This window comes from Strigops habroptila, chromosome 1, assembly GCF_004027225.2.
Source record: "Strigops habroptila isolate Jane chromosome 1, bStrHab1.2.pri, whole genome shotgun sequence".
Taxonomy (NCBI): domain Eukaryota; kingdom Metazoa; phylum Chordata; class Aves; order Psittaciformes; family Psittacidae; genus Strigops; species Strigops habroptila.
The window spans coordinates 90,676,494-90,696,518 of NC_044277.2; the positions used below are offsets into that span (position 1 = coordinate 90,676,494).

Here is a 20,025-nt window from a genome sequence, read left to right on the forward strand (position 1 = left end):
AGAGATTTTTTCTTTCTGGGCTGAGAGGAGGCTTTGCAAACGTTCTCCAAGTCACAGAGGCAGCTGCCTGTTTGGGTGCTGGACAAAGGCATAATTTGGAAACAGCTTCAAAGTTTAGAGGTGGCCCTTCATGTACTACTCTCCCAGATGAGTTAAGTGGGGGAAGTTCACACCTCTCTCAGTGCCTTGTTTCAGTCTGCCAGGCTGCAGACTCAGCGAGAGTGCAGCATGCAGGTTTTCATAGTGAGAGCTTTTGTCGCTCCCAGAAGTGCTAGAAACTTAATTGCTTTCCAAAGCAAGCCCGGAATCTGGAGGACCCAGTACAACCTGCTGAGAGAACATAAATTGTGAGATACCATCAGGTTTCTGTGCTTGGGCTTGCATGGAGTGAGTTTGCTTTGTGAGCGAATGCCTTTGGAATACACTGGTATGTGGGTTTTTTTTTGTTGATTCTTAGGCATAGCAGTAATTGTTGTTGGCTTTGTTAATAGGCATCTATGTTCTGCTCTGTAGTTGCTGTTCATGTTTTCTAAAAAGTGTGCAGACAAAAAGAAATGTTTGTTCTGCCTTGAAATCATGAAAGAATTTCTGCATTTAAATGGATTGACAGCCTTGATCCAGGTGGTTACCAGCCATTGTCCCTTCAAATAGGTGTTGAGAGAGAGCTGGCCGGGTGTCATTTGACTATTGCTGTTTATTAAGCCTAGAGACAAGTGCTTAAAATGCCAGTATTTACTTGTTCCTTTTTTACGCTAGTTTACCAGCCACTTTTGTCCCTAGCCAAATGAACTGTGGTGGCAACTGAGAAGAAACTGCCTTTTGTAGATAAGGAACAGCATTTTCAGATGTCCTTTTATAGCATGGTTCCCTAAGTTTTATTTTCCAAAGTAGCTCTTGTGAAAATCTGAGGAGCCGGTTCTTAAGTTGGTCTGGGGAGTTTCTTGGTTTTTATCCACAACCCAGTTTTAAATGTGGTTTTCCTTGTCTCCTTAAATGCTTAGTTTATAGGCTCTCCATTGATAGGAATACTCTTGATATATTTTGCATGGAAACTAAAGCAGGAAGAGGTTTTAAGGTAAGCCAGATAAATAATCTAGGGTCCTTTGATCAGTTTCCATTAGTATTAAACCAGTAATCTGCCCTATTAGATGTTTGAAAGGAAGTTCAGTGTTTAAAGAAGATAAACATACCAGTTGACATTCAATATGTCTTCTCAAGTCACCAGCAGAAACCTTGTTAAACCTTGTTGGCGGAAGCGCCTTCTGCAGAGGGTTCCTAAAAACACCTCCCCAGCTATTGGATTAGTTTCTGAAATGCTCTGGCACTGCACTGGGTCTGGTGCCAGCCCTGGACACTTGGTCCAGCTCCAGTTGGAGCTGAAGAAGGGCTGAGTTTTAAGACCTCTAGGATGCCTTCGTGTCCAGAAGAAACTAAGCACTGAAATAATGTGTCATCCAAACTGTGGTGTATTCCTAGAAATTGACAAATATAGTATTTGAGTTTGGGGAGCTTTTGTAGCTGAAGTTATTGAGATATTAGCGCTTAGAAGTGAGAGAATCTTCAGGCAGCTCTGAAGATTGCCTGGCACACAAACAAGCGAAGATCTAAATTGCTTTGAGGTGGTGACAGTTATCACAGCTTGGTGCAGACACACCTGTGCTGGTACTGACAAAACACAAATACCAGTTTCACATCACTGAGCCTTGGCTGGTGTATAGCTTAGAGCAGTACTGTACCTTCACAACTTTCACACAGAAGATGGAAACAAGGGGTCAACAGCAACAGCAGCTTCTTATCAAATGGTTGCTTTTAAGTGCTTTGAGTAAAGACAGTGTTTTTAAATTTGATCTTTTATTTGAAAATTCTACATTTAATGCATTACCTCACTCGCACCCCAGGCCAATCTGCTGAAGTTGTGCTGGATGCAGGAGCTGGCTTTGGTCTGTGACAAGGACAGTAGCAAATGAAGGAAAAATATTATTTTCTTTCTGCCACAGTGAGTTCCTCCAAACATCATAAATAACTGAAGTCTGTTTTCAGAACATCTCTGACCCTATATGCAAATAAAATTTATATGATTTCTGCTTTTGCTAGAAATCATAGCTATTATGCATCTGTGTGACAAAGCACTAGTGGATTAATACCAAGTGGTTCCTAAAGAAACTCATTTGAAATCCAGGGTAGGTCACAAGTGAAAAGGGGTTAAGGCTCCCTCTAATCCACATTGTGGACCACCGTGTTTCAGTACAAGTATCAGTAACAGCCTACCTGCCTGTGAAAGTTGCACATTAAGGTGAAGGCTGTTGACAGATTTCAATGTATTTAGTCTCCTAAGACTACAGATCAACATCAGCATTGTTGCTGGCCACTTCTGTGGGCCCCTGCCTACAACTATGGAGTTAGAAAGGAACAGGCAAACTCTGGCCGTGATACCCTTGGCATTGCAGTGTGGTTATATTCATTTTACTAATTTGTCAGGAAAAAATGTGTCACAATTTGGTACTCCAGTGGCAAAACTACCAGTATTCCCACCTGCTGTTAGCACTGGATTTAATCTCAGTACTTTTGCCATCTGCTATTAAAGCATTGCAGACTATTAGAGGAGTGGGAGATTGCACTGGTTTTGGGTAACTTTCAGAATAGCTGAGTGGATTCTTTGACTTGCCATGATCAACAATCCTGATTGCCTCAGTGTAACTCAAGCTCTCTTTCTTGCTCGGTGGCTGAAGCTTGTGTGAATTCTTCTAATGAAGTGGTGTGCAACCTTCTTGAGTTAAAACTTACAGTGGCTTTGCTCCCCGAGTGCCGCAGTAGTGGCACAACAGCCACACTGACCCAAGTCTCTGCTGTGGGTGCATGTCTGCTGTATTTATCTGTTTTGTTGGACATTACCCCTGTGTCAGCTCTGAGGGCAGCAAGGCAGGTCCCACAGCAGGCGTGCACACAACCAAGGCCTTTCTTTGCTGGCTGGAATATTTTCTTCTCCAACTCCTCTGTTGTGTTTCTGTTGTAATGTGCAATATGCTGTGATGATTTGGGTAACGATTTTTGCCTTTGACCTGTGTTCTACCATCATAGGTTCTGAACAGTTTTGTCAGTTCCTGATTGCTTTGTTACTGTGTTACTCACCTGGGATAGGTGGTTGTTTCCTGTATCTTCATCAAGCACTGAGCTCACAGGCATTGCTCAGTAAATAACTTCAATGCAAGGTAAACTTGCCTTGCCAATAATTCTCAGTCTTCCAAAAAGCCAGTAGATGGGGTGTGTGCAATTCCTGTGCAAAATCATTCACTTCTCAACCCTAAAATCCAACTTTAATTTTTACATTTTTGTTGCAGTCTTTTTTTTTTCTTTTTTGCTGTAAGAGACGGCCCTCCACATGAATTACAGATTTAAGCATCCCTGAGCAGAAGCACCCAGATTTCTTGATTGATACTTATACATGAAATCTCTGTGCACCTTGCAACACAGTTCTTTGAATTCTGGGTATGAGTTTTTATCATAAGCTTTTTTTTCCTTCTTTTTATTTTTAATAAGCTAGTCCTGAACTAGAAAGTACTGTATAACTGAAAATAGACTGGGTTACCACCAACTTCTGCTTAACTTGAGGGTGCAGTATACACCTCCTCTTTTCGTGTCTCCAAACCCAGCATGTGTCTATTTGTATGCATAATTCTGTTTATTGTAGATGTGAAAATTGAATTTGCTAGCAGTGTAGATTAAAATATTTTGCTGTTGTTAATAATGGTTATGTAAATAATATTGATAGTACAGGCTGTGGAAAGGGTTGCTAGTCACATCCCAGGGTGGATTTCATGCCTACAGGTCAGTTACAGTAGACTTGAAATAAGAAGGAATCTAAAATGGGAAATGAGGGAGTTTGGGGCAAGTGGGTCCCTGTCTTCCTCAGGGAAGGTCACAGCAGAGCAGAGCATGAACCAACATGGAAATAAGCTGACCCAAGGTAATTTATGCCATTCAAAATGAAACTGTCTAGAGACTGAGTCCTGTTAGGTAGGTCCTAGCTGCTTATACCTGATTCGTGATGGAGAAACCTCCAAATGATTTGGTAGTAATTAACCAAGGAAACTCTGCTAAAACACAGTCTATGTCTGACATGAATGCATGTAAGGAGGGAGTGTCTTGGCAAGAAATAAGTTAGAATTAGAATACAATGTCAGAATTCAGTTATCTTCTGAGAAGGAGTGTGAATGCTGATGGCCAAAATCTGCAGCTGACGTTTCCCTAGAGATTTTGGGAAGAAATGGTGTGCATACACACATACTCTCCAAGCTATTAATGCAATTACAGCAATGTAAAAATCCTCAAATAGCAGAGTAGCCTCAATTAATTAAACAGAAAAGTTTAATAGTGGAGTCTGACAGAATCCTGAAGGCACTAGTTTTGCTCAAGCTTGTGATGAAAGGGGCAAGTAACACAAACCTGTTACCTAGCGCTGCCTTTCAGATGAGAACCACAATAGACGTGTTTTAATCTGGTGTGGTGAAGTGTGCCCAAAATACTCTGAGCATGAGTTGCACAAATGATTCACTTTCCTAGCAGCCTGATTTTGTATTGTAGCATAATCTGTTTCCCCTCTGTCTTTAATATGCAATTCTGCTGAGCGTGCAGTTCACATTGGCTGCCTCGGGCAGACTGCAGGTCAGTTTTTGAATGTAGGAGAATGCATGAAATTTAAGTATTTTGTGTACACTTAACAGCAGTTGTGCAAGTACAAAGACTTTGCTCTATCAGCAGATGTGGTCTAGGTTTACATTTATGTCCACATTCAATTCTTAGGTTTATTGCAATCAAGGGAAAAAAAATCAGGAGCTTAGTGCAGTCTTTAACAATCTGCTTTGGTAGCTGGCCAGTCCACATGCTAGGGTGGTTCTTTCTTCCATTAACTCTTTCATGCTGGGAAACAGGGATGACTGACATGATATGGAAAAGGGGGAAAAAATGAAATAAATGCAAGATTGGCAAAAAATTTGCACTGAACTTTGTGCCAGACCAGGAAGAGATTTGTGTACTGTGGGAATGATTAGATGGTAATGTTTGCTGGACTGCTGTGGCAGACAAGGGATATTTGAGAAGGTGATCCAGCTCAGCTGGAGTCTGCTGGGGAAGCGGAGGGCAGCCTTTCCACTTTGAAACTAGAATTGGGTTGGGCACTTTCTGGTTAGTCAAAAGGGTTGCTGGCTGTTGTTTGCGATAGCTCAGCTGTTTCCCATGTGACATGGCTGCGTTTCTTCACTTGTTGCCCAAGCTGGTACTGGAGTTTGGAGTAGAAGGCAATTTGCCAGCATTGCTCCTGTCTGGTTAAGGCTTTATTTTTCTGTTGGGCTGGAAAGAGATGGGGTGGAATCATATCCATGCATGGAGAAATGGTGATGAGAGGAGTGCAGAGGGAAGGCCACATAACCCTGCTTCCCAAGTGCAGAAATAACCAATGCCAGCGTGGGAGCTTGTTTGTAGCACCTCAGCTTGGCCCAGCCAAGTGTCCACCATGCGGTGAGCAACGGATGAGGTGGGACTTCCTTGCAAGGTGATTAGTGCAATCTCCAAATGCTACGAGGGACAGTCATTCGTGAGCAATGGTAGGAGCTTTTTCCGCAGGGTTAAGTACTGTACTGTCCTCCTTTAAACCAGAGAGATGAGAATCTGGGAGAAGGATATGAAAAATAGATTAGCTTAAATTGAAACCTGGCATCTGGAACACCTCAAACTTTGGCAGACCTCAAGATAATACTCCAAAGTTATTCAGCCCCACAAGGTACAGTATAATTTTCTGTTCAGTGGAAGTATTAGGAACTGGAGTCAGTCTTGGGGCTTCCTTGCACTGAGCACTCTCCCACTGGCTAGAACATAGTTCCTGGCTGACCTGACTCTCAGCCTGCGTGCTTTGAGCTACTTCCATGCCAGTTCTCCATCTCCCCAATTATTTAGCAGTGAACATTTACCCTGAATTGGTTTTACCACATTGAGCAACAAAATGTAAATACATTACTGAGCCTGTCTTTACTCTCCTGAAACGATCTTCTGTGTTTTAAAATCATTAAAGCCAAAGCAATGTAAATATTCCTGGGTTTGTGACAGCATGAAAGGAGCATGGCCTTCTAATTACCCTGAAATTCAAATGTATGCAGGGGCACTTGGAAAGCGCTGGGCTTCCTCAGTTCCCTGCAGTTTGGCAAGGATCTGTCTCCTTACTTGATCAGGTCTGGGCACCGAAGAGGAATTTGGCTTATTTATGAATTTATGATTCTGGTGTTGATGGGGTGATTCTGCTCAAAGGCAGAGAACATCTTTCCAAGGGCACTGTGTGCCTGTTATTCGCACTGTAGTATATGGACCCACTTTCTCTTGGCAGGGAGAAAGCAAGTCAGCCTAGTTCTGTTTTTTTTTAGCCACGTGTGTCTGGAGCTCATTCTGAAATACGATTAATACATGCCTACACGTTGGTAGGATTTTAGGTTGTAAGATTACTAATTGGTTTCAATGTTGTTTGCTGCTTGTATGTTGGTGGTTTTTTATCTAAGGTAGAAAGAACATAATTATTTTTAGCTTATAAAGAAAAGCACATTTTCTCTTACTTGTCTTGCTATGAAGTAATTTAAACTAAATTTCTGCACAAATAATTTCCAAGAGATTGGCTGTCAAATACGCTAAAAAAAAAATGCACTTTTGCAGGGACCCAATGAGACTTTGCAAGTTTAGATTTATTCTCAACATTAAATGTGGTTGAAGATGTCATTTTTTAAACAGCACTTTTAGAAGTAGTTAGCTTAAAAGTATAGGAATTCAAAGCACAGAGGGAATGGTTTTGAAGTGTAAAGTCTTGAAACACAACACAGAGGTTGACAGTTTCACTACAATTAGAAGCAAGGCAGGCACAACTCCCACTTCTGAAAACTTTCATATCGCACAGCTTCCTTTCTTGGCCTAGAAAACCTCAAAATAAAAAAAAACCAACCCAAGTTTGAGTGGCTCTGCTTATTGACTTAACATAGTTATACTCAATAGCGTTAGGAGACAGAGCAGAAAGGGCTGCCAAATCTGTCTGTAAAGAATAATCTTTACAGAATGCTTCACAGAGGTATTTTTTTTTTCACATTCTTTCAGTCTCCTGAGAACGCTGCTTTTTTGAGGAAAGCAAGTTTTCGGGTGGTTTAGGTTTTTTCTTTTATTTTTTTAACAAGGCTTGTTTTGTTAGGAAACCACTCCCTTCTGCTTCTGCATTTAGACTCGCTGCTAATTGCCTTTTGGTCGATGACATTTTCCATGAATTGCCACATTCTCCCACACTGTTACAACTTCACACTGATTATGTTATGTTATGTGGCACTTCTGCCTGCTGCCTTTGAGAGGAGTGGCTGGGAGAACGATATGGTGTACCTGGGAAATCGCGATTCGTTGCTTTCTGAGAGACTTGGTTTGCTGGAAGTGAGTTTTGTAGCTGCTAAGACACAGCAGAGGCTGTTTCTCCCAGACTAAGATCAGTGGCTACAGTACGTGGGACCAGGAGGGCATCCTGTTACTGCGTTGGTTTAAGCACTGCTCTGCTGTATGCTGCTGCTGAGGATTTTGTGGAAGAAGTCATGACAAGGTGGTGTGTGGTGTGTCAAGCTGATACTTTTCATCCTAGAGGTGTGCTATAGTGGAAAGCCGACCCCAAACCCTGGTGCCAGAGAGCGCGTGTGTAGGGGGAAATCTTTGCTGACACTTCTGGCTCACTGATCCTCTTGGGATGCCCACTGAGCGTAAGCTACAAGCCTGTCTTTCTCCCAGGGCCTGGAGGCAGCTCAGGTTTGTCCTTAGCCCATGTCTGTCCTCTGCAGCAAAACCTCCTGGAGCGGCTGAATGTAAGATCATTGCCGATTGAAGCTTGAGTACTGCTGACACAAGAACTGGAGATAGCAGAGTTGTTCAGCACAGCTAATCCACTTAAACTGTGGAGATCATCTGCTGATCTGCAAGGGTGATGGGGCTCTTAGGTGGGATAGCTAAAGAGGCTTTGGCTTGAACTGGTGCTTCAGGGCAATCAAAACTTGCAGCTAGGGCTGAGGATCTGGTTACACTAAGCTGGCCCTGACCCAACCCAACGTGGTTATAAGTGAGAGGTTAGGTGAGATAAACCCCTCTACTTAAGCCTTGTCTAAGCTTTGGAGCTGATCAACGTGTTCAAGCGCTTTTCCAATCTAACTGCTTTGATCAAAAGCAGGGCTTACTTGGTCTGTGAACTGGGATGAGCTTTGCCATTAAAAGCCCTTTTCTTAACGAGGATAATTACATCCACGGTGCTAGCAGGTAAGGTTTCTGCTTTAATCGTGTCACTGCACATAAGGGTACAGATCTTTTACAGATAGAAAACTGTGATTTCTGACGTAGTAAGCGCATTTGGGTCCCACCTACGCTGTGGGTATTGGCAGTGGTGCAGGATGAACAGCTGGTGTTGTAACAGGATCTCTGACTATATTGCTGTGTTGTCCAGCCTGTGACATGAGGGTTTTCACCTCAAAGAGGTGGTTAAAAAGTTCAGGTGCATCCAACACACTGGGAGCAGTACCAGCTACAGGCAAGCCCAGTGTGGCCTTTTCTGCCATGCGGTGTTTGGCAGGGGTGGCTGCAGCCCTCAGGAGCAGGCAGCGGGCACTGCTCCTGCCCTGCCGCTGTTTATCCTGGATAAAACCTTTGTTTGCTCAGTCTTACCCTTTTCTGCGGTTGAGGAGAAGGGAGGGGGAGTATGAGAAGCAGTGTGCAGTATACATACACTGCTGAGTTCCTCTACTGTCCTCCCTGCGGTACTGGATGTCTGCAGAGACTAAAACATGGTTGTCTTTTGCGAAAGGGACTCATAATGTTCCCCAGACCAAATTCTTCTCTGCAGCTAATCCTCACTTGCTGCAGGGAGGTGGAAACGGGAGTGCTGCGGGTCCAGTCAGTTCTAATCCCACCACAAGCTGAGGCAACCAGGGCCACCTTCATGCCATCCATGTACCACTTGTACCTCTGGGTACAGAGACCTGATCCCTCCTTTCTCCCAGCAGCAGAAAGATGCAGAAATTAAGGCAGGACTCTAACTCTCTCTGAATTTCAGGAAAGGCTGAAACTGGTCTGTTGGACTGAGGAGAGAACCAGGAAACAGGAGCACTGTGTTGCATAGCTTTGGGCAGGTCAATTATCCCTTCTCCAGTGAAATTTCCCTTTGCATAATGTATGAATAATAATACTCAACTTACCTTGCAGGGGTGTTATGGCATGTGCAGTTAATTTTATTTTTTTTACAGTGTTCGTAATATGTAAAACCCTAAATGAGTGCAAAGTATTATTACGATTTCATTTTATTGAGGGTTAAACATTGGTGACGTGCCCAGCTGAGCATTCACTGGCAGCGAACTAGGCAAGTGACCAGCAGCAAGCGTGTTTGGCAGCAAGCAATGGACAAAAAAGGAAAATGGGGATAACTTATTCCAGTCTTACATATTTTTTGTTTCTCTCTTACCACTGTACATTTCCCATGAAGCAGACAGAGGTGATCAAAATATCGAATTGGAACTCTGTATTTTAATAGAGTTAAATTTTACTGTATGAAAGGCAAATAAAGGTTAATGGCATGAAAATTTGTCTTGTAGTATGCTGAGAGAGTGGAAGTGCCTCCAAGTGTGCCCTGAATGGTCCTAAAATAATAGTTTTCTGAAACAGAGTGTACCTGAGTAGTTAGGTGGCTGATATTTTACTGGGCTGTAGCATGCCAAGGGTGCTGGTTCTTGCACGTTTCCTTTTAGTGCTGGTGACGGTTTTGCATTGGACTAAAGCCATGGAGGGAAATCACTTGGACAAGATTGGTACCCCTTGGCAGCAGCGTGAGGCAGGGGATGTGCAGCATGTGTGTGTGCAGGGGGGTTGTGTGCAGGCATGTGTGTTGGGGGGTGCTCCTGAGTTTGAAACATGAGTCAGTGCCAGACTCCAACGTGTTTCTGTGTTAGAGCTGCCGAGTGTAAGAGAGGGAAAGACTGTGTGTGATTTCTCCAGCTTGCTCTAATTTCGTGTGAAATGGGGGCTTTCCAGTGGTGGGGTTACTCCAAGTGCGATCGCACCAGCAGGTTTCACGTTGCACCTCGGCGTGCGTGTGCCTCCCATGCGTTTTGTTGCTGCCTGCTCATTCTTGTTAATTTTTATTAGGTGTGAAATGCAAAGGCTCGTCCTAATTACCACTGGTAGGTGATAGCACAACTGAGTAACAGTCTTCCGATAATCAGGGCTAACTTCTGCCCTAGGATAATTACAAACCAGGCTCACTGGAGGCGGTGTATTTCTGGTAGGGAGGAAGGATTTGGTGCACACTTTCTGTATATACATTAATTCAGTGTCTTTGCTCCTGCGGTTCAGGTCCAAAGGTCAGCAAAGAAGAAAAGGATCTTTCCAGTGCCCTTTTTTTTTTAAGCCTTGGGCCAAAGTCTGCATCCTACCTTTGTTCATTGCTTGGCCCTGGATTTTCTCACAGTTTGCTTTCTTCCCCAGGTATAAAAGCTGTCGTGGTCGCTTCCCCAAACCTAGTGACAGCAACAGCTCCACAGTTAACTTCTCATTTAGTGGTATTTCTGAAAATAACAATCGCTGCAAGAAAACAAATGGTGGAGATGCAGCATATGTTGCACATAATGATAATTTATTGCCCTTTTTTTTTTTTCAAATTACAGTATAAAATTTAGGGGCAAATCTCAACTCCTGTGAAATTCATGGCACAATGCCAGTTTAATTGGAAAAACCTTACATTTGTCCCGAAATCTTACAAGTCCTTAACTACAATTTCCTTTCTCGCATGCCACTCACCTTTAAGATGATACTCCTCTCTTGGCATTATTAATTATCATTATTGTTGTTGCTGTTATTATTCCAGGAGATCTGTATGGGAGGAATGCTGAAATCTGGATTAAAAATAGCATTTTCATGTCCTCCCACTCACTGTACTTCGTGCACAGAATGCCTTTTATAAATGCAGACTTGCTGCTTGGCTAGATAAAAGAAGCTGTCACTTCATTTCCATAACGAAGTCGTTCCCAGGAGAATTTCATTGTTTTAGCAATAAAATTTTTCTAAAGGGCCTTTTATTTTGCCTGAGAAAGGTAATAGAAATGAACTTCTGAGTGGTTATTCCACGAAACAATTAGGAGAAAGCAAGACTGTCTTGATTTGGTGTAACGAGATTCGTATGTGTATGAATTCCCTTTCATATAAGATAAGAATAAATTCCTAACTGAAAATCAAGTTAGAGACATCCCCCCACATCCTTACGCAAAATCACAATTTTTTTTCCTTGCTCACAGAGACATCACGCATCTTTGTCAGCACTCTCCTGAATAAATTTGGTCATATCCTTAAGTTCAGCCCTATTTCAAAAGGCACTTGCATGACTTCTGATTCAGATGCTTTCCTGAATTAAAGGCAGTCATGGATAATCATTACCAGTTACTACAGTGCATTGATTTTGTTACCAGGTATGTTCTCATTCTTGGGCAGGAGTGATTTGCTGTATGCTGTATTGAGGCTGAGCGCTCCCTGGAGCGGGGACCATGCTTTTACTGTGTATACACACGCTATCGAGCACGGCGGCAGGCCCAGTCCCTCCTTGCCCGCATGCAGCACATTGCCACAGCCTCTCTCATCACTTCTCTGGCACTTCTCACCCCTTTTCTCAGTTGGTCTGTGTCCCATACCAGCATGGCGTTCCTTTTCTCTGAATGCTGAACGTGCTAAAGCATGTCACAATTACAGCATCAAAGAAGTGCTGATATAGAAAGCATTTACCGTAAGCAAAAGGTCCTATGGCTTGTGTTTAGTTCTGTCCTTGTTTTTCTTTTTTCTTTTTTGTTTTGTTTTGGGGTTGGTTTTTTTTTTGAGGTGGTGTCTCTTATTGGTCACCCATTTGAAGGAATGTTTGCATTTTGCTAAGTATGACTTGACGCAGTTACCACGTCAGTCACCGTAGACAGCCTACTAGTATAGGTAGGTACATGTCATCAGGAACAAAAGGGAAAAGAAGAAAAACATTTTCTTTGTAGTCAGGAAAGCCTTCATAGATGAGGCATCACACTTAAAATTGTATTGTATTAAAGAAATGCAACAATTTTGGAAATTATTATTTATAGGAAGGTTTGTGAATTCAGGATGTGATAGTCTGACTCACCTAACAGCAAACATGTTTGCACTCCGGCTGCTGTGACTCACACTGGCATTTGTCTCAAGCATGGCAGTTTTAGCCCTCTGCTTGGTGCAGATGAATGAAACAGCTGAGGTCCCCTGTTGCAGATTTACTACGTGCAGCTATGCTGGTAAATCACAGGCTCAGCTGTAGAGTATTTCCTGTAGCACACACACATGCACACACATGCACATATACACACATACGCATGCACACACCCCCCCCCCCCGGGTAATACTTTACTTTTAAATACTAGATTCATAGAAAGGAAGTGCATAATTACAGTGCAGGCTTTTGCACCACATAAAGCAGCCCACATCAAAAGGTGTTTGCCATTAATGTTTCAACAGGTAATCTCTGGATTTACTGCCAGACTGTGTTCCTGTTACTTAGCGCTCATTGTCGAAATCATTGAAATCTTTGTTGTAAGCTAGCGTAGTCATCTTAATCCCGCAGAAAAGTTAGTCAATAGTGCCTTTGTTTTCCAGCCCTGTGTTTCACGTTGCATCAGCAGCGCAGAAGACGTGGCTGTGCTGGAAGCAGGGAGAAGGTTAAGGGTGGGTTCTGGGCTGGCTTCCTAAGGAAGCGAGGCTCACGTGGTGGCATTGTTTGTGCCTGCGCCCGCATGTGTGTCCCGGCCTGGCGGCTCCTATTACTCAGGTCCTCCTCAACCCAACCTGATGCACGGGCAGAGGCTACGGGGAAAGCTGCTCCCCAAAAGCTTTTTGTAAGTAGGCACATGAATAGCTGTGGGAACCTGTGGCTGAGCCCAGCAGGGCAAAGGCAAAGGCCATGGACCCAGCTCAAATCTTACTGGCACCAGGGAATTGGTACGGTGGGCATCTGGTGGGATTGCTGCTGCCACCAAAGATCAGGCCTTTTTGCTGGTATTTGTTAATGCTACAACCCACAGGTTGGTTTTGTCTTCTTCAGGTGGTTTTGTCTTTCACTTCTTAAAATATTGCAAATAAACAGAAGCTCAGCTGTTAGTTTTGTTGCTGCTATGCTTTGGGACTCACAGTGTTTGGATTCCCCCTCAAACACCGTCTGTTTGCAGGAGAGCTGTGGCCATCATTTGTGAGCGATCTGTATATTTAACAAAGGCCTAGCCCTTGAGCTCATTCTCATCTGTAACAAGTTACAAGGGTGCTGCAGTTCTTTAAATACGCAGGAGGCTCATTGTCTCAACTCGGGACCGAGCTGCATTTTTTGCATAATAGCCAGAAAAAGAGAAATATTTATGTCGTGTAACAGAAGCATCCAGAGTGATTATTTTTATTGCTTATGTCTGTTCAACATCACTGGCTCTGAGCCTGAATTATTATGGACCATTTGCATTCTTTTTCCAATTTCTTCTGCTCAGAAGACCTGTAGGAATGACTGTGTTACAAACATGCAGGCAATAGAGTTGTTTTTAGTTAAAACCTCTGCATGAGAATGAAGAAAGCTGGCATGCTAAGAGAAACATAAATCTGTGTTGAAATTCCTTCTCCTCCCTCCCGCTATTTCTGCTTTGATAACCACGAGAAAAGTGGCCAATAGGGGGTATTGGTATTAAAGGGGTGATGGATTTTTGTTAAAACATATATCATTAACATCTGATAGGAGGTATTTGTGAGGTATTTTTCTTTTTCCAGTTCTACACTGTTGCTTCTCAGACAGAACAACCTAGACAAGCTCCTGTTGGTTTTCTTTTTGCCTGGTGGCATTGTTAGTTGCACCCGCTGCTCACCTCTTTACCTGCTTTTTTAATAACTTACTCTGTACTCTCTTTGTGGGGAAAATCTTGTAGAATTTAGAAACTAAGCACAGTTAGTGAAGCACAGGGCTAAGCACAGTTTAACTTCAAGTTTTGTTGGAAAAACTGGGTATTACCGAAGTACAAATAGCAAGTATGGTTGTGATTGGTTTTATTTGTGCATAGGTGATGACTCGGAGGTCCTGTCAGATTCGTGTTTGTATTGTTATTAGGCATCATGTAAACAGAATGTGAGTTTGAGCTTGCATGTGTGTTTTCATATTTACAACTGCCCTGTGGTGATGAACCTTAATCTATTTTCTGATCACTTGTTTGATGGTGCTGGGGCTAGGGAATGGATAATGAGAGCAGTGGGGACTGCTCTGGGAGCAAAGTTGCTTCTGTGGTTTCCAAATGACAGGTTTGGAAGGACGGGTGTCAAGTGAGTAGGGCTGAAAAATCCCATTCCCGGTCTGCTTGCATAGGTTCATGCTGAAATGAAGGGCGGTTCACTGAAGCCTTAAGTTGTGAAAAATACCTGCTGTGGCTGAAATAATGATGAATAATGTGGGGTTTTTTTCATTTTAGATTAAATCTTGGGACACTGATTTCTAGATGACTAACAGTATCAGTTATGCAGTCAGTGGTCATCTTCAGTAGAGGCTCTTGTACTGGAGGGTGTGAGCTGCAGCCTTACCCCTTCACCTGCACGAGCCGATCCGGTCTACTGGTTGCAGACAGATGTTCCCATCCTGCAGCACTTCACTTTCCCAGTGAGTAAGCACTCACACTGGAAATAACATTCACACAGGAAAGATGGTACTGGGCTGGGCGGCCCATGGATGTGTTCACAGAGCTGGGGAAGGTAACGTAGATCTTCCTCCCCCTACTACAAATTGTGGAGCAGGATGGATTGCTTCCTGGTCTGAGCCACATGATCTGCATGCTGTTTTTCTGGTTTAGGACCTCCTGGATATGCGAAGTGCTGACAACTTGATTTACTATTCCCTTACACCAAGATACAGTTATTCACCTTGCACAAACTTCACACTTTGTGAAGTTTCGGCATTTCACTATGGATCATATGCAAAGCCATGGGCAGTGCTTGTTTGTGTGACAAAGATGTGGAGAATCAAGCTTCAGATGAGAAGTGGATGCTAAACAGAAATGAGCGTGATGCCTGTCTGCTTCATGCAAAGGAAGCCTCTTTGGTGCTAAGGCGATATTCCTTTACCATAGCCTTAAAGTAGGCGTAATTGTGATTTAAGTCTTTTTTACACTAGCAGAGCAATTAATGTAAAGATGACTCATCCCCATCAGGAGCAGCCTTTGTACACTAGACAAAATGTCAGGAAGTGGGTAATGTCCAGATGGGTAATGTTTGGCATGGCTGGTATAGAGAACTTGAAATCTAAAAGACAGTTAATTCTTCGTTGGTTTGTGGTTTTGGTTTTGTTGTTTGTTTGGGGTTTTTTATTTCCATTAGGATCTTTTCTATATGTGTAAAATCAGCTAAACCTGTTGAAAATAATTTAGAAGATTTTTCCTGACGTGATAGATGATATGCACATTAGGTAGTTGAAATCACACACACGCCAGGAAGATACAACCTTGCCTTTCCCATTTGCAGTGGGGCAGGATTGAACCTGTCTAAAACTATTTCATGCAGAGAGAGAATAAAGGAGGAAATGAATTACGGTTTTATTTGAGTTGAAGGATTAGTTGTGGGATAATAGCGAACAACGAAACAACTTGGGAACAACACTGCCATCTCTTAAACAGTTTTATTAGCTTATGCTGATTTGTGAATTGGGAAAACCAAATTACATCATGCAAGAGAGCAAGGAATGGCAAATAAAAACTTGCAGGAAAGGACTAGAAGAAGTGATCTTTCACTGCCTGCTCTTCAAAGCAAAATGTAGAGCATGACCTTTTCTTGGAATAAATACAGAGTATTTCACAGAGCCAACTTCTGGTTTTGAGTTTTGCCGATTTGCAGTTGCTCGCTTGTACTATGGGTCTTACTTGCTCATTGCCCTGGGGTCCAATTTTAGTATCTAAATACTCCCAAGAAGTACTTCCATGATCTTTGATTTGAGGTCTGTTCATCTCTCAATTACACTTGTAATCTGTCAATTCAGAGTCCTTTTAGCACTCAAAGACAGGACTATGCTGTGATATTTGAATTTCCACGATGCTGTGGGACCGTGAAAAACAGCTTCCTTGCATAACACTTCCCATTTATAGCCAAGATGTGATCGGTAACCATGTATGTGATAATGATTCGTTGATCATGTTGAAACTTCAGTTTAAGACCTTGTTACTGCAAACCAGCCTTCCTTGGTGTGTCCCTCCAATTTATGACTCTTTTGCATGTTCCAAGGAGAGCATGTCATTGCAGCCCATCAGATCTGCATAGCTAAAAGATCGTCCCAATTAGGGAATGAGTGCTTTGCTTTTCAGGTTGGGATTGCGCTTCAAGGAGCACCATATCTCCATGAAGGTCCTGAAATTTGTGCCTGGCCATCTTTTAAATCTTAAGCATGAAAATGTCTGGGAACATTTGCAGGCAGACATGCCTTGCCCCTTGCAGAAAGAAGTGCCTATGGCTAAGGTCAAGTGAGCAAGTTGTAGCAGATTAAGCTAGCTTGTGAATTTACAGCACATCATCTGCTCCATAATAACTGGCTGTGTGTTTGGTGCAAAGGCACCCTGTGGTAAATACAAGGTCTCTCGCCCTTTTTTCCCTGAGGGGTAGGCTACCTTGCTTCATGTCATCTTTGCTATGAAGTAAGAGTGCATGGAGAAGGATGACAGCTACGGAACACCACTGCACTGTATTGCACAGATGCTGCTTGTGACTTGTTCCTGTGCCCATATGCTGGCAGGGGTCTGGAAGACAAATTCCAGACTGATAGCAAGATCAAGCACAGTTAGCATGCAGCGTTTTCAGTAATCGGAGCCCTGTTTAACTTGAACAGGATCAAAATCCTAATCCCGCCTGTTGAAGTTAGTGGAAGGACTTTGAGTGTGGTGGGTGTCAGCCCAGTGTTACGTGCAGCTGACTCTCCAAGGAGGCTCAGAGGAGTCTGTGCAAGCTGGAGCTGCAAAATCTGGTATGGGACTCACATGGAGTAAATTTCCCTGCTCTTATGAAAAATAATTAGAAGTCTGAATTGTGCAGAAGTGTTAAATATTTTCTTATAGTCCTTCGGACTCCATTTTCAGGTTCCCCTAAATGTTGAATGACAAGAGATGAAGACTAAAAAATTGAATTTTTAGGAGATCTTTTGGATTGCTGAATTATTGTGGGAAAAACCACAGAATTTTTAAAATGCTGAAATGCTTCATTTTAACATTTTGAAACAAAATACTAACACTTTGAAACAAAATGGTTTGAGTATTTTGAGCTTGTTGGGGGGTTTTTTCCAATCTTGAGATTCATATAATTTTAAAGAAAAAATAAATGGCTTGAAAATAAACTGGTTTGGGTTAAGCAAAATTTTGAGGGTTGACTTAACAGTAAGCTTGTGGGGTTTTTCTCTTTTTGGTCTGCTTTCGAAAGTTAAAAAGCTTGTGAGGTCATGTCTGATAGTGTGCTTCTCTATCAGATTAGCAGCAGAGTCCCATTTTAGTAGAGGAGAGAAGCTGGTGACCAAAGTTCTGGAAGTGTAGCCAGGGCCTGGGTATCTGAAGGCTCTTGAGGTTGCAGTGTCTCTGTCACACAGGAGTTGCACCTCCAGCTCAGGGTTTCTGAAGCTAGCAAGACTTCTCTAATAGGTATCTGGCATTGCTACAGTCCATCAGGGGAAGACAAAGATGCATGTAAGAGATTAGTGGTCATCATCATCATTGCCAGTGCACTTTGGAGAGTCCCAGCCAGCTGGACACTGGTTCATGGATGCTGCTGTGCAAGGCCTTAGCCTCAGCCAGTAAATCCAGGAGTCTTCTTATGCCAAAGCTGGATCAGCTGGGCAAATACTGGTTCGGAGTTTGGAAAGTTTTGTTGTTGCTTTGTATGTTCAACTAAAACAGACTGTCTCAGGGCTGTAAACCTTTTTGAGTAGTTATCACAGCCTTGCCTTCCCTCTGCTCTTCACCCATTAACTGCTCTTGTCCATCTGTCTGACTTGTTTCCTGCCTTCACGAAGGGTGAGATTCATCTGCATTCATTTGTAGCCATCTAATCTGAGCTCAATGTCTAGACTCACTTTATGGGGGGAGAGAAGCAGACCTTTCTAGAGTGTGATTCAGTCTGTCCTAGAGCAGATGCTTAAGATAGGTCAAATTAATCATTTTCTAGATTGCCTAGTTTCCTGCACTGAAAGAGAGCTTGCACTGTCTCAGGTGTAGACTTTAGTCCTGCACATGTTTTCAGTTCAGAGACATGGATTGCATCATAGCACTGTTAGGATGGGATCCATGTGCAAGTATCTTGAAATTACATGTGAAGTGTTTGAGGAGCCTGATGTCAAGGAGATAGACAGGTGCCACAAACCTGTGGCACAAAGTGAAACTAAGAATTTAGGAAGCACAAGTAGACCCTGGGAACCTGGCTGAAGAAAAATGCTCAGTTTGGGCCCTGTGGAAATACACACTCTATTTTAAGTATTCTGTGTGAGGTTTGCATAGAAGTGAAGCTCAGCAGTTTTCCCAGACCCCAGTAAAAAGGCCGAGGATAGTCTAATACCTTGTACAATAGGGCAAAAAAATTAAGAGTTGGTGCCAAAGAAATTCTGTCAAAAAATAAGTATGAAAGAACCACATGATATTAAAAGTCTCAGATGTGAAAAATACTTCCTAGTGAGGAATAGCAAGTGTGTATGCATTTTTGGTTTCAGTAACCTCTGCTGCAATATTACAGATAACCACAGAAACAGGTAGGTGTTTGTGTCCCCTTAGAGGAGATCACTGGGAACAAAAATCTTCCTGTGTAGATATCTCTGCACACCATGGGCTTTGTTTCCAGACACTTTCCAAAACAACAACCCCAAGTAGTTTTTTCTTCTTCTTGTTATGGCAACAGAAGTATCCAAGAACTATTTTAATTATGTATTTGCCTCGGCGACTCTGAACTGGGTTTTAATTGTTGGTAATAAGGAGAGCAAATGACTCTTCCTATGCTGGACCACTGCTTGACGTACACTCACACTTGACGTATTGGAATCTCCATCCTGGAAGCTCATGAAAAATGTATTTGCTTCAAGGAGATGTAGGAATCAATTGTTTATTTGCTAAACAGCTCTGTGGATTTTTCTCCTTTTATTCCTTGCTTTCCTTTCTTACTTTGTTTTGCTTTTCTTTTACAGCTCTAACTTACTTTATTTGAAAGAGGAAAGCCAGTGAGGACCTGTGAGCAACCCGGCAGTTTCTGAAAAATCTTCATGCTAAAGGATAATCCAGAATTCCCTGAAGAAAAACATAGTGAATGTTGTGAGTTCCTAGCAGCAATAACATGTACTTGCAATTGTGTCTTTTGAGGGGTGGTATCTGCACTTTGGTGTTTGCTTCCATCCCTGTGATGTACTGAGCATCTTTCTGCTGAAACCAAAGGCAGGTGTGTTTGGGTTGTGCTGCAAAGCCAGGCTTGAATTTCTCTCCCTCTCTCTTTTTTTCTTTCTTCTAATGTCTTCAAAGGCAGAATAGTGCTATCTAAGGAAAGATTCTGGGTTTCTTTTCCTTGGATTGCTACAGTTATTTAACACGTAACTATCACTTTTTAGTTAAATATGTAAGCCTATATTTGAAGGCTTGTGACAGTGTAGGCTAAGAAGAATGAAAAATACTATGGATAAGAGTTCAGCAATCTACAGGTCAGCTTCAGGAGTTTTATACATGCCTATACAATGGTTGAAATTATTTGGCCACTTTCAAATTAGAGGACTGATAATAAGATTTTTTGCACCTGGTATTCCAAACTCCTATTGCTTTGATCAGTTTGTTGTATTAGTTTGAGTACTTTCAATACAAATGCTCCTCTCAGAGGTTTGTGTTCATGGAAAATGGAGTAGCACACCTTTCAGAGGGAAACACAGTAACATAACTAAGACCCTGATCCAGTTGTGCCATATGATGAAAGAAA

The 20,025-nt window shown here is 42.5% G+C and overlaps 1 protein-coding gene across 22 annotated transcripts in view; it reads left to right on the forward strand.

The window, feature by feature from the left end:
• The window catches only part of ATXN1 (ataxin 1), a 224,454-nt gene that overhangs the window by 113,044 nt on the left and 91,385 nt on the right, over window positions 1–20,025 (forward strand). For 21 of the 22 annotated variants that reach the window (XR_003991124.1, XM_030483958.1, XM_030484026.1 and 18 more), the window contains one exon: window positions 19,253–19,376. The exons of the other annotated variant lie outside the window; for it this stretch is intronic. The gene's annotated coding sequence lies outside the window, so the exon portion shown is untranslated. The remainder of the gene's footprint in view (window positions 1–19,252; window positions 19,377–20,025) is intronic. 22 annotated transcript variants of the gene reach the window in all.